Raw genomic sequence first — 15,595 nt, forward strand, 5'->3', positions numbered from 1 at the left:
GGGAGAATGGAAAAGGAGGGAATGGGCTACAATTAGGATATAAAGTGAATAAATAAATAAATAAATAAATAAATAAATACTTGAAAAAATATGCTGTGGAGAATTTATTTTCTGCCTTTACCTATTTAGTGCACTTTAATTGGCATCCTTTTTTTAGGTTTCAGTACTTTTCTTCTATGATTTTGCTGGAGATTTTCTTTATACCACTTCATTATGTTCTTTTCCTTCTATAGCAACAGTTCAGAGATTAGGTCTTTAGAAGGTGTCTCCAAACTCTTATATATTCTGTTCATAGTTTTTATATTTTCCTATTGACCTTCATTGAGTAATACATTTTCTCTTTCATCCCCTACTTTTCAACATGATCTATTCTGTTACTGAGGTTTTCCATTGACATGTTAAGTTGGCTTACTGAGTTTCATTTTACATTTAATTCAACAGTTTGAACTCAGATTTCATCTCTTAGATTGGCTACCTTATTTCATTCAACTATTTGTTTCTGCCTTCTTTGAACTATTTAATCATCTGCTTAGCCTTTGGTGGTAGCTCAGGCCACAGACATAGACATAGATCTCAGCTACAGCAGGATCATGGACCCAGACATGGCTCTTGGTGGTAGCCCAGGCTAGGAACTCACCATGCCTTCCTCATATCTGCCTGTTCCTCACCTCTCTTGAATCTCTAGTTCCACCTTTCTCCACAGTGTACAAACCCCTCAGCTTTGCTTTCTCTTCCATCTCTCAACTGTGTACTTCATATTTCCCATCTCTCCATGACACAGTGTTCATTGTAGTGACACCAGTGGCAGATAGTTGGGTGTCTTTCTTTTGGCTACTTCAGGTTGGTATGGCAGGTGTTCTAGTGTCTTTTTCTAGCATGCCCTCTCCCCAGTCTTCCTTTTAATGTTCTGAAAACACTGTTTTATTATAGGAGGTTTTTACAGTGTTCAGAAATAGACTAAGTAATAGCAAGGTTGGGACCCCAATTTCAATTTGTATGGTATTTTGGATGACAGCCTTTATCCCAGGTCTTCTGTTTGTCAGTTCTAGTCTTGGTATATTCAACAACTCATTTTAGGAACTTGGAACAAGTTTCTTCTGCTAGCATAGCCTGGTCCTGAGTTACAAAGGTGTATAAATTGAATGGAGAATCTCAGAAGGCAGCTAGCAGAACTCTGGGTCTCCTGGTAACCTGAGGTAGGTGAAGATTTCATGGTTCAGATGTAAAAGTCCCAAAGAAAAGAAGAGGGGCCAGTTGGACATGATAGCTTCTGGAAAGCAGCTGGGGATCTTAGGTGTCTTGAATGGAAGGAGGAAGGTAGGGGAGCAAAACATATTAAAAACTTCAAAAGAAAAAGTTCAAGTCATCTATAACAACAGTCCCATTCCAAGAATACCCGATTATTTGACAGAAACATTTAAAGGCCCAAGGGTCGCGAGGGATATGGATATATTTGAAGTCATGAAAGTCCATAACCATCAGACCAGATTATTATACCCATCAAAACTATGTGCTACAAAAACAGACTAAAAAACTTTGTGACCACTAAGTCTGGTCTATAGAATATACTGAAAACAATACTTCATTCTTTTTTTTTTTATTTTATTTTTCTTTTTAGTTACATTTTGTTAACTCTGTGTCCCAGATGTATCCAGCTCCCTCATTCCCTCCCCAACCCCACACTCCCTCCCTGGTCTCTTCCCTGTCCCTTTCCATGTCCACTGATAGGGGAGGACCTCCTCCCCTTTCATTTGACCCTGTTTTATCAGGTATCTTCAGGGCTGGCTGCAAAGTCCTCCTCTGTGGCCTAACAGGGCTGCTCCTCCCCTGGGGAGGGGGGAGGTCAAAGAGCCTGCCCTTGAGATCCTGTTAGAAATAGTCCTTGTTCCTCTTACTTTGGAAAAATACTTGGTTACTGAGCTTCATTCTTAAAAAGGGTAATTAAAGGGAATAGATAAAAAAAATGCTAGGGTAAAAAAATTCAAAAGTTCTGAGAAACCATCTCGATGTATTTTTTTTATTGGAGTAAATACAGATTTTGAGTTCTGTACACATCTTCTGATGTCTGTAACTTTATTATCATAGGCTAAGACCAAAAGCTCCCTGAATAGGATGGAAAGATTGAGAGAATGGTTCAAAAAATGAATCATTCTTCACCTTTCAGTAATGAATGGACCCTCAGAAATATCACATCAGGTGTTAGTTCACAATTAATATACACATTTCTATGTCTTTTTATACTTACTAATAAGAAAGCAGCAATTAGGGATTTACATTATATTGGAGGAGGCAGTATTTATCCAATTGCAAGCTAAGTTGAAAATGGACAATTTTAGGCCCTAGTGACCCAGAAGATCTGCTTTGTAAATAAAGATGTGAGGAGATTTGCTCACTGGATCTGATGAAAAGTGTAGCCACAAGGATAACACTATAAACCTAGAAGTTGTTCTCACTTGAAAAGTAACAATTTATTTCATATAGAAAGAGTTATTTGATTAATAATGGCTTTAAATGAAAGAATTTATGAATGAAATAAAATCATAATGGCTTCATCTCATAGAGATTCAGAATTCAAACAACTCTACTTCCAAATTACAGGCCTGTGATTGGCTATCTTTTCAAAAATTATGATGACAGCTGTAACAGCTACTGAAATTCAAATTTCTCTTCCTCAAAGCCTCAGTGCTTCTTGCATAGAGTCTCTTTCACTGTCAGAGTAAGACCGTCCTCTGAAAGTTGCAGCATGGTAAGGAGAGTGGATTAGGTTTCTTCTTTAGAGTGATTTACACTTACTTGCCTTACTTAAGTATATCATAATCCAAATTTTTTCTTTCACATTATTAGTTTTTCATGTCTCTTGGCATTTAAATACTTTTTTTCTTTGCAATATCTGAGCCTTTATTATCTGGAGAATATTCATGGAAAGAAATCTATCAAGGAAAGATTTATCCATATTCATTTGTTCTAAGTATTTGCTCAACCATGTTTGTAGCAGCTTTATTTGTATTAGCTGGATGCTGGAAACAACCCAGATGCTCCTCAACTGAAGAATGGAAACAGAAATTGTGGTACATTTACACAATGGAATATTCCTCAGCAATTAAAAATAAGGAAATCATGAAATTTGCAGGTAAATGGTGGGACCTGGAAAGGATCATCCTGAGTGAGTTGTCTCAGAAGCAAAAAGACACACATGGTATATACTCACTCATATAGACATATATTATAGGATAAACCTACTAAAATCTGTACACCTAAAGAAACTCATCTACAGAGAGTTCTGTGTTTAACTCTGTACCCCATTTTTTAATTGGATTCTTTGATTTGTTGCTTTTTAACTTCTTGAGTTCTTTATATATACTGGATATTAGCCCTCTGTCATATAAAGGGTTGGTGAAGATTCTTTCCCAATCTGTAGGCAGTCACTTTGTTTTCATGACAGTGTCCTTTGCTTTACAGAAGCTTTTCAGTTTCATGAGGTCCCATTTATTGATTGTTGCTCTTAGAGCCTGTGCTGTTGGTGTTCTGTTCAGGAAGTAGTCTCCTGTGCCAATGAGTTTTAGGGTCTTCCGCACTTTTTCTTCTAACCGATTTAGTTTGTCAGGTTTTATGTTGTTGTCTTTGATGCACTTGGACTTTAGCTTTGTGCAGGGTGATAAATATGGATCTATTTTCATTTTTCTGCATATAGACATCCAGTTGAACTAGCACCATTTGTTGAAGATACTGTCTTTTTTCCATTGAATGGTTTTGGCTTCTTTATCAAAAATCAAGTTTCCATAGGTGTGTGGGTTTATTTCTGGGTCTTCTATTTGGACAGGAGCCTACCACAGAGGGCCTCTGAAAGACTCTACATAGCAATGTATTGAAGCAGATATTAAGACTCATAACCAAACCTTCAGCAGAGTGCAGGGAATTATATGAAAGAAAGAGGAGTTAGTAAGACCTAGAGAGGACAGGAGCTACACAAGGACCATATATATCAGGGCACAGGGGTCTTTCATGAGAATGTTTCTCCAATCAAGGACCATGTATGTATATATCCTAGAACCCTTGCTTGGATATAGCCCATGATAGCTCAGTATCCAAGTGGATTCTCTAGTAAGGGGAACAGGGACTATTTCTGACATGACCTCAATGGCTAGGTCTTCGACCCCCTCCCTCCCCGAGGGAAGAGCAGCCTTGCTAGGCCACAGAAGAGGACATTGAAGCCAGTCCTGAAGAGACCTGATAAGCTAGGTCAGATGGAAGGGGAGGAGGTTGTCCCCTATCAGTGGCCTTGGAAAGAGACAGGGAGGAGATGAGGGAGGGGGGCTGGAATTGGGAAGCAATGAGGAAAAAGGCTACAGCTGGGATACAAAGTAAATAACCTGTGATTAATATAAAAAATAAAAATTATTATCAAAAAAAAGAAAATAATCAAGAGGGAGGACTCTGGCTAAAATGCTCAATCCCCATCCTGAAAAGCAAAGAGGATTGTTGGTTTAATGTTCTTTTGAAATTTATATACCTTACCCTTGTTCATTCAAATGCTGACTTCTGCCCCCCACTCTCTGGTTTCAATCTGGTTATTACATTGTGATACTCATTCTAAGCATCTTGTCTCAACTTGGTGTAAACTTCCAAATAAAGCAAGTAGGCACAATGTTGCGCTGGGAGGAGCCAAAGGACAGGAAAGAGGGGAGGAGCTAGAAGGCAGGAAATGAGTGGGTGGAGAAAGTGTGAGAGGAGAGTTTAGAGGCAGAGCTAGAGGAGAGGTCATGGAGGACATGGAGCATCAACCAGAGCTAAGATTTCACAAAAAGCAAGTATAATGTGGGAAATCTAAATGTTAGGAAACTATGAGGGCTTGGAGGTTTAGAATGGAGTAACTATTGCCCAGCATTAGTGTTCTAGGTGAAAGACTCCCAGGAGCCTATCTAGACAGGGAGACCCTGCTTCCCAAGGAACAGCGAGACCAGCCTTCGGATGCAAGCCGCAAGAGGTTTATTTTGATACACGGGTACCCGGGGCGACCAAGCCTATTGGAGGACTTACGCGCCTCTCGGTTGGGGTGACGGGTTTTTATAGGCTCGGGAGCAGGAGGCGCGGTTACAGAAGCGAGAAGCATAGTTACAGGGTTCTGATTGGGTGGTTTGAACAAAGCCGTAGTTAAGTCACGTACCCAGAACAGGGAAGGCGGGAAGGCAGATTGTGAGTCGAGTCACGTACCTGGAACCGGGAAGGCGGGAAGGCAGATTGTGAGCCGAGTCACGTACCCACCCGGAACCGGGAAGGCGGGAAAGAATGCAGCGAGGTAGCTATCCCCTCAGGGAACTTACTGCTATACCGGCCTACTCTACATAACAATCGCTGCTTATCTTTTGGTCTCTCATAGGTTAACTAAATAAACACAGTCTCTGTGTGGTGATTTGGGTATACAGCTGTTTAGGACTAACAGCAGCATTACTAAAAGATAATTATTAGTAAATATTAATTACCACTTACAACAAATGGCGCCCAACTAATCTAAGTATCCACACCCTTTAAATCATACTTAAACATAATTTGGAGAGGAGAATAAGCTCCCAGTGATAACAACCCAAACTTAAAACCTAAAAACTCCCAGATCAATTACTGTCTCTTTAAAAAGAGAGACTCTTAAACAGGCCCTGGAGCAACAGGCAGCCTACTGTGAGCAGACCTCAGACTTAACATAACAAAATTGGCTTCCACTAAGGTCTAACTGGATGGAAAACAATAAAACAGACTTCTTGGAGCTTGGCTGAAAATCTATTCTATGGTTTTAAGACTGAAGTAAAGGAAGGTCTAGAAATTGTGACTATGCTTACATTCTTAGTCCTCAATTTAACTTTAATCATTGCATTAGCCTTTTATGTCTTCTTGAAGGCAAAGGCTTTAGAAAAGATACGAGAACAATATAAAAGAAAAAAATGAAGGTTGGAAACAGGACATAAAACAAGAGATACAAAACCTTACAGAACGGAAGAAACAACAGGAAGATAGGGCAGAGTTTTATAAAAGATACTGGAACAGCACAAAGAACAACTAGAACAATATAAAGAAAAAATTAAAAGTTGGAAGAGAGGCATGAAACAAGAGTTTCAAGAGATTATTGAACAAAACAAACAACAGGGAGATAGGTATGAAATATGGGTGCAGACCTTAAGAGAAGAGTTTAGAATACTAAGTAAGAAAATACTCAGGTAGAGGCAAAAGACATAAATAAAGAAAACCAACCAAAGGTGGTTAGAAAACAAACGTTGGCTTATCCAGTCAGTATACAGCAGAGACCAGCAGATGATGATCATCCACTGAATTATCATGAAGCTGAATTGCGCCCTGTGGAAATGCTAGATCTGAGGAAATTTAAGGAAAGTCTTACTAATTTTGGAATGCATTCACCATTCATAAAACAAATGCTGACTTCCTGGTCAATCGGAAGTAGAGTAATCCCAAAGGACTGGGAGGATATGGCAAAGGCAACATTAGAACCTGGGCCATATTTTACAATGGCTTTCATGGTGGGGAGAAGAAGCTAGGGAGATAGCACACAAAAATAGAGCCAGAGGTGTTGGTGTTTCTAAGGATCAGCTGCTTGGTGATGGCCAGTATGCTGACACAGAGATACAAGCTGTATATAATGAAGAAACTTTAGCATTATGTCACCTAGCAGCCTTAAATGCTTGGGACAAGGTTGAGGAATCAGGGAAAAGGCTTGAGCCATTCTCTCAGGTCATACAAGGTCCAGGTAAAACATTTACTAACTTTTTGCAAAGATAGAATTCAGCTGTGGATAAAAGTATATCAGATCCACTAGCTAGAAAAACACTAATTGAATCTTTAGCTTTTGAAAATGCTAATACTGAATGCAAAGAGGCAATAAGGCCATTAAGAGCAAGATCTGCTTCAATAGACGAATTGATTAGAAATACGATTGACATCAGACCTCATTTATCCAATGTGACCTTGATAGGAGAAGCTACCCCTAAAGACCTTGGGAAATGTTGTAATTGTGATGGGCAAGACTACTACAAAAGAAATTACCAGGAAAACCAAAATAAGAAGGGAACCTATGCTCCCTAGAATATGTGGAAGATGTGGTAAGGGTCAACATTGGATTAGTGAATGTAGAGCAGTCACAGATAAGTGGAGTAATCCTGTATCAAAAAACGCCCAAGGGAGCCTCTTGCAGGCCCCAAAACAGGACAGGGATACTCCTCCACAAGAAGACTAAACACCACTGCTCTGGGAATAAACATTAAAATCTTGGACAGTGAGGCCAAAGCAGATTCTATAGATAAATCAAAAAAACAGGAAGAGAACAAAAACAAATATATTGGCAAACCTCTATAAATGATCAAAGACCAAAATTAAAGATAATTTTAAACACTATTGAAATTGAAGGCATGGTAGATACTGGGGCTGATGTCACAATTATTACTTCTAAATCCTGGCCCCCAAATTGGCCACTTCAAGAGGTGGATATTCAATTCCAAGGAGTTGAAACTTTATCTAAAGTGAAACAAAGTGTTAGATAGCTTAAATGTACAGGACCAGAAGGTCAAATTGGAAAACTAAGGCCATTCGTGGCTAAGATAGCCATAAATTTATGGTGAAGAGATCTGTTACATCAATGGAAGACCCAGATTAACATCCCCCCAAGTTCTGAGACAAGCCAAAAAATAGGTAATACTCCTGATAAAGAAGCTAAAATTATTAAAAAATTATTAAAAAATCATCAAAAACATTTTCAGACTGTCCAGACTGTCCATAAACAAAATACAGCAGAGGCCGTCTTTTCAACTGCCTGTTGGGAAACCATTGCTAATAAAATTCCCACAGCCTTACCACTAAGGTGGTTGGCAGACCAACCTATTTGGATTGAACAATGGTCTATGAGTAAAGAAAAATTACTGGCACTAGAACAGCTAGTCCTGGAACAGTTGAAAGCTCAACATATAGAGGAGTCCAACAGCCCTTGGAATTCTCCGGTATTTGTCATCAAAAAGAAATCTGACAAATGGAAGATGTTAACAGATCTAAGAGCAATTAATAAAATTATTCAGCCAATGGAATCGTTACAATCCGGAATCCCATTGCCTTCCTTGTTTCCTAAAGAATGGCCTACTATAGTGATTGATTTAAAGGATTGCGTTTTTACAATTCCTTTACATGAGCATGATAGGGAAAGGTTTGCTTTCTCAGTACCCACTTTGAATAGAAGCTGTCCAATAAAGAGATATCACTAGAGGGTCTTACCACAGGGGATGTTAAACAGTCCTACTTTGTGCCAATATTTTGTACAACAACCGTTGGAGATAATTCATAAGCAGTTTCCTCAATCCATAATTTACCACTATATGGATAATATTTTATTAGCTGATTCAGATACAAAAACATTAGAAAATATTTTTGATGAAATAAATAGAACTTTGCCTCATTGAGCATTACAGATTGCTCCTGAAAAAATACGAAGAAGAGATTCTATTAATTACCTAGGATACAAAATTCGACCACAAAAAGTACAAATTAGAAAAAAAACAGTTAAAAACTCTTAATGATTTTCAAAAATTGCTGGGAGATAATAAGTGGCTACGGCCTACCCTTGTTTTAGCTACTCGAGAGCTAAGTAACTTATTTCAAATCTTACAGGGTGATAAGGACTTAAATAGTCCAAGAATGTTATCAACTGATGCTGAAAGAGATTTGGCTCTGGTAAAAGGAAATTACAAATGCATGTATAGACTGTATTTTGGTTATTTTGCCCTCCACTCGTTCTCACACAGGAATTGTTATGCAGAGTGAGGACTGTATTTTAGAATGGATGTTTTTGACACACAAACAAAATAAAAACTAAAAACCTATATAGAAAAGGTTTCTGAATTGATCCTAAAAGGAAAAATGAGACTTCGTCAACTGGCTGGAAGAGATCCAGCTGAAATTGTGGTGCCCTTTACCAATGCTGAGATTGTGTCATTATGGGCAGACAACAAATATTGGCAAAGAGCTTGTTGTGAATTTTTGGGAGAAATCAACAGCAGATACCCAAAAAGCAAGCGACTTCAGTTTATAAAAAGAATCAATTGGATTCTTCCTCATATAGTAAAAGGAACTCCAATTTCTAGAGCTCCCACATTTTATACTGATGCCAATAAATCAAAAGGGCAGGTTATAAGTCAAAAAATCTGAGTGAGTGGTGGAGAGTCCTAATGATTCAGTTAAAAAATCAGAATTATATGCAGTTCTCTTGGTGTTATCAGATTTTCAGGAATCTCTTAATATAGCCACTGACTCTCAATATGCAGAGTTGTTCTGCATATAGAAACTGCTGATAATTTAGACTTAACTTCACTGTTCCTTCAATTACAACAAGTAATCAGAAATAGAAATAATCCATTGTATATAACACATATCAGATCTCATACAGGTTTACCAGGTTCTCTAGCACAAGGCAATGAAGAAATTGATCAACTATTGACAGGAAGCATGTTAGAGGCCTCAGAATTTCATAAAAACACCATGTTAACAGCACAAAGGTTTAAAAAGAGAGTTTTCTATCACTTGGCAACAAGCCAAAGAAATTGTGAGAAAATGCCCCATTTGTTCTTTATATAGCCAAACTCCACTACCTGCAGGAAGTAACCCTAAAGGTAACCAATGAAATGAAATTTGGCAAATGGACTAGTTTTATTTTACCAAGGTTGGTAAACTGAAATATGTGCACCATACCATAGACACATATTCATGGTTTCAATGGGCAACAACCTTAAGCTCTGAAAAGGCTGATTCAGTTATTACACATTTATTAGAAGTGATGGTAATTATGGGCATACCTAAACAAATTAATCCTGATAATGCTACAGCGTACATCTCTAGTAAAATGGAAGGAATTTTTACATATTATAAGATAAAACATGTAACGGGTATACCTCACAATCCTACTCGTCAAGCAGTCATTGAAAGATCCAATCATACTTTAAGGGACATACTTAAAGAGAGGGATATTAAAAGCCCCCTGAGATAGATTACATAATGCTTTATTGACCTTAAATTTCTTAAATGTTAATGAACAACAAACAACAGCTGTGGAGAGACACTGGGTTATAGAAAAAACTGCTGAGTTATTTCAGCCTATATATTTCAAAGATACCCTAACTTCACAATGAAGAGTAGGGAATGTGTTACACTGGGAAAGAGGTTTTGCTTATGTTCATGGAGGAGAAGAGAAATTATGGGTTCCTTCAAAACTAATAAAAATCAGAAATGACAGAGGAAGAGCACCGGAAGAACTTAGCCACTCAAAAGAAGAGAGAAATCAAGATCAAACAGAACAGGTAACATAAGTTGATAATCCCCTTACCTGGAAATACCTCTGAAACTGACTGAGACATAAAAAGTGTCTCCAGCCAGAACTCCATCAATACTTGGCCTATAAATCCTTGGCTATAATATCCTCAAAATGTATTATGCTAATCTTTTAATTGCACAGATATAATTGGCTTACAGTTTATTTTCATCCTGCACATCTCATACATTTATAATTTTAGAACTGTATAATGCTTGTGAGAAGTTATGTTTGCAGAACAAAAGAACTAGACAACAGAGATGCTGAATCAAATCTAACAGAATCATTCTTCAGCATGCTGAGACATTGATACATCTGTTCCAGCATCTTGCATGTTCCAGCATTCTGCTTGTTCCTGCCTCAACTGCTTCAATTGTTGTTTTCTCTTCAAAGCCTGCTCCCAAAAGAACTTTGAAGAAAGCTACTAATCTTAATTGGTTCACCATTTTAGACTGTTCCAAAGAGGACTTTTATTAAGCCTGAAATTTCTCAACACTCAAAGACTGGACCACAAATGTTATTGCTTGCTTAATTAACCATTTTTTATTTGGGCTCCCTACAGGATTTCTACATGTCCCAAAATGTCAGATAGAAGAAATCCAAGAGAACGCTGTCCAATTTCCTTAAAGGGGGTTGAGTATATTTTTGGTTGTTTGCTATGGCTATGAAATTTTATTGTCTTGGGAGATGTTTATTATTAATGATCTTATTCAAAGTGAAACAAGGAATATACAGGGATATCTTATAGGAATAGAAAAAAAGGTAGATTATTGAATCTACTCAACTGAGGATTTTATTTGTTATTCCCAAATAAGGTTAATTTTAACTCTGGTATAGAATTTTGCATATTGTTGCAAAAATAAGTATTTTTAATACATTGGTATAAGCTTTAGTATATTGATAGAAAATCAAGGTTAATTACAATACTTTTAAACAGGTATTTAAAACAGGTTAAGGTATTAGGTAATACAATTTATTTGCTAGTTATTGAACTTACAGTTAGGTCAGACACTAGTCTAATTTATCACAGGAGTATACATCCTAGGTTAAACAGATAGATATGATTTTGTATACAGATTGATTACATGAAGATAGGTAGTCTTCAAAAACTTCAGAGACCTACAGAATATGGCATTTAGAATGTTTTTATTATTTTAAAGATTCTTTGACAATGACACAAATCATTTCCTGGCAGCACCCCACCTACCTGAAAGAAGATAATGAGCATCGAAGAACCTCCATATGGAGATGGCTTTAAATGTGGCAAACAAGCCACTCAGGTAAAGAAAATACCCTTGCTTCATGATAGACAACTTCTGCCAAAAATGGGCAAACTTAAATGCAGGACAAGTCGACTGTTGAACTCTGCCAAGACAGGGTAAGCAAGTCCTAAATAGTTCCTGTTTCACATATATGTCTGTCAAATATTCAGAGCCAGAAGGCTGAAGATGATGCTGCAACATTAAAGAGAGTTATGGGTGACAGTTCAGGCAGCAAACTATTTTTGTCAATTTTTTACTTTTTGGAAGCTGCTAACATGCACTTCCTATTACTGCAATAACTAATTTTATTCCTTCTCAAGTCTCTGATGGGGTTGAAGACCAAATATTTATAGTGCAAGAATTAACCTTGAGTTGTTTAGAAGTTAAGAAATCTTTTCATATAGGTAATACCAATAAGGAAAATGTTGATTTAGGTATAGAACTTTTAACTTGTCAAGATAGATAGGATAATCATACTTTCTCCTAAGTTGCTTAATACACATGGACAGGGCATTGCACATGTAGATTTTACCTAACAATTTTCATAATTATTATTGTATTGAAAGAAAAGGAGTCTTTTATTGGACTTAAAGGGGGAAATGTTGGTATAATGTTCTTTTGAAATGTATATACCTTACCCTTGTTCATTCAAATGCTGATTTCTCCCTCCCTCCCCACCCCACTCTCTGGTTTCAGTCCAGATATTGCATTGCGATACTCATTCTAAGCATCCTGTCTCAATTTGGTGTAAACTTCCAAATAAAGCAATTAGGCACAATCTTGAGCTGGGAGGAGCCAGAGGACAAGAAAGAGGGGAGGAGCTAAAGGGCAGGAAATGAGTGGGAGGAGAAGGGGTGAGAGGAGAGTTTAGAGGCAGAGCTGGAAGAGAGGTCATAGAGGACATGGAGCATCAACCAGAGCTAAGATTTCACAAAAAGCAAGTATAATGTGGGAAATCTAAATGTTAGGAAACTATGAGAGCTTGGAGGTTTAGGATGGAGTAACTATTGCCCAGCATTGTGTTCTAGGTTAACTAAATAAACACAGTCTCTGTGTGGTGATTTGGGTATACAGCTGTTTAGGACTAACAGCAGCATTACTGAAAGATAATTATTAGTAAATATTAATTACCACCTACAACAGAGGATGGACATCAAAAGAAGGAGAAAACAGGGAACAAATTAGGAGCCTGCCACAGAGGGCCTCTGAAACTCTCAGCCCTGCAGACTATCAAAGCAGATGCTGTGACTGATGGCCAACCTTTGGACAGATTGCAGGGAATCTTATGAAAGAAGTGGGAAATAGTAAGGTATGGAGAGGACAGAAGCCCTGCAAGGAAAGCAACAGAACCAAAAAATCTGGACAGAGGGGTCTTTCCTGAAACTGATACTCCAACCAAGTAGCATGCATGGAGATAACCCAGAACCCTTGCACAGATGTAGCCCATGACAATGCAGTCTCCTAATGGGTTCCATAGTAATGGGAACAGGCACTGTCTCTGACATGAACTGATTGGCCTGCTCTTTGATCACCTCCCTCTGAGGGGGGAGCAGCCTTACCAGGCCATAGAGGAAGACAGTGCATCCACTCCTGATGAAACCTAACAAATTAGGATCAGAAATAAGGAAAAGAAGACCTCCCCTACCAGTGGACTTGGGGAGGGGCATGCATGGAGAAGGAGGAGGAAGGAAGGGATTGGGAGGGGAGGAGGGAAGGAACTACTGGGGAGATACAAAGTAAATAAAGTGTAATTACTAAAAAAAAATTTAAAAAACCAAACATCTTAAAATGATACCAGACAATGTGTTAGTATATACACACATCAAGACTTGTGGTCAGATGGTCACTCATAAATGAACACCTAGATTCATATTATTCTGCTAAGGTTCTACTGTGTTCTTAACAATGTATTAAATTATTTTTAGAAAAAATTTAATGGTGAATGTTTAAAATAAAAGCATATTATTCTACAGTTTTATAACACCAATATTTAAAAATTTTACTATGAAATTTAAGGAATAAGTTTTGATTGTATTGTGGTAATTATTAAACTGGGCATAGGAGATTTGACCCAGGGGATTTCAGCACAGGTAGTTAATGAAAGTGAAGGCTCAAAACCTAACAAACAGGAAGAATGATATGCAAGGGTGAGTATGGGACACAGTCTTATGTCACTTAACAGCAGAACTGCTTTTTGCTTCTCGCTTCTACAAATCCAGATCTGAATGAGATGTTTGCTGTAATGAAAATGATGGACACTGATGCTGCATCAGGTCTGGCTTCTCAAGAAAACTTTATATGCCCCTTCATTATGAAATCCATTCAAACAGCATCATCTTTACTTTTGTTGTTGTTTCTAGACAAAATCTCTTCCTTTACAGATAGTCTTTTTTAATTTTTATTTTTATATTAATTAATTACAGTTTATTCAATTTGTATCCCAGCTGTAGCCCCTCCCTCATTCCCTTCCAATCTCTCCCTCCCTCCCTCATCTCTTCTCATGCCCCTCTCAAAGTCTACTAATAGGGGAGGTCCTCCTCCCCTTCCATTTGACCCTAGCTTATCAGGTCTCATCAGGACTGGCTACATTTTCCCCCTCTGTGGTCTGGCAAGGCTGCTCCCCCCTCAGTGGGGGGAGCCTGCCACTGAGTTCATGTCAGAGACAGTCCTTGTTCCCCTTACTAGGACACCCACACACACACCCACACACACACACACACACACACACACACACATATATATATATATATATATATTACAATTTATTCACCTTGTATGCCTGCTGCAGCCCCCTCCCTCATCTCCTCCCACTCTCACCCATCCTCCCTCTTCTCCCCCTATGCCCTTTCCTTAGTTCCCTGACAGGGGAGGACCTCTTCTCCTTCTATCTGACCCTATCAAGGAAAAATTTTTGTTCTTCAATCATAGCAGGTACTTTTGCTAGATAGAGTATTTAGGTCAACTTGAAATGCATTGTTCCATTGTTCTTCTAGCTTCTTGTTACTCTACTGGCTCAGAGAAACTTTTTAGTAATGAATTATAGAAATGATTCCTGAAAGTGCCATCATCTTTATTAGTTTAATTTTATAATCTGATTACTGTTAAATTTTCACATTAAAAATAACATGGGTGACAATAAAACTCACTGGATTTGTTGTTTGTTTTATGAGTGGAATATTTTACATGACCAGTAATAGTAAATGATATTATTATAAGCATATTTATATGGAAAAATTTAAATTTCATATGGTAAGTTCACCAGAGTATAACAAATTAAATATATTAATGTTTTAGAATTTTCACATGACTTTCTGTGTGTGAAACTCAAATGATGCCTACAAAAATCCCAGCACATAGACAGAGAATTTTTTTAATAATTATTTTTATTAATTACAGTTTATTCACTTTGTATCCCCCCTGTACCTCCCTCTCTGTTCCCCTCCCAATTCCACCCCCCCTTCCCCAGTCCTGTCCGTCTCCCACTCTACTGATAAGGGAAGTCCTCCTCCTCTTTCCTCTGATCCTATTCAATCAGGTCTCATCAGGAGTGACTGCATTTTCTTCTTCTGTGGCCTGGTAAGGTTGCTTTCCTCTCAGGGGGAAGTGATCAAAGAGCAGGCTAAGATAAATTTAAGGTACAAAATGTTTATAAATAATATTTATACCCAATACATTATCTGGTATTTTTTCATACTTTGATTTGATACTATAGGCATACTTTGTATCCTTGTAGAACTACTTAAAACATTTTGAAATATTTGAAATGTTGTAATCAACCATACTTAAGTTATATCACTTGTTCTTCAGAATAAACTTACAATAAAAAATAATTTCTAAGAGCCTGTAAAATTCTTAATTTGACCTTGGTTACTAATGGTGACTTTAACAGAGAATTCTTGATAGAGGAATATTGAATGGCAGAGAAACACTGAAAGAAATGTTCAGCATCCTTATCTCAGGGAAATGCAAATTGAAACAATCCTGA

Source organism: Meriones unguiculatus, chromosome 7 (assembly GCF_030254825.1).
Source record: "Meriones unguiculatus strain TT.TT164.6M chromosome 7, Bangor_MerUng_6.1, whole genome shotgun sequence".
NCBI classification, from domain to species: domain Eukaryota; kingdom Metazoa; phylum Chordata; class Mammalia; order Rodentia; family Muridae; genus Meriones; species Meriones unguiculatus.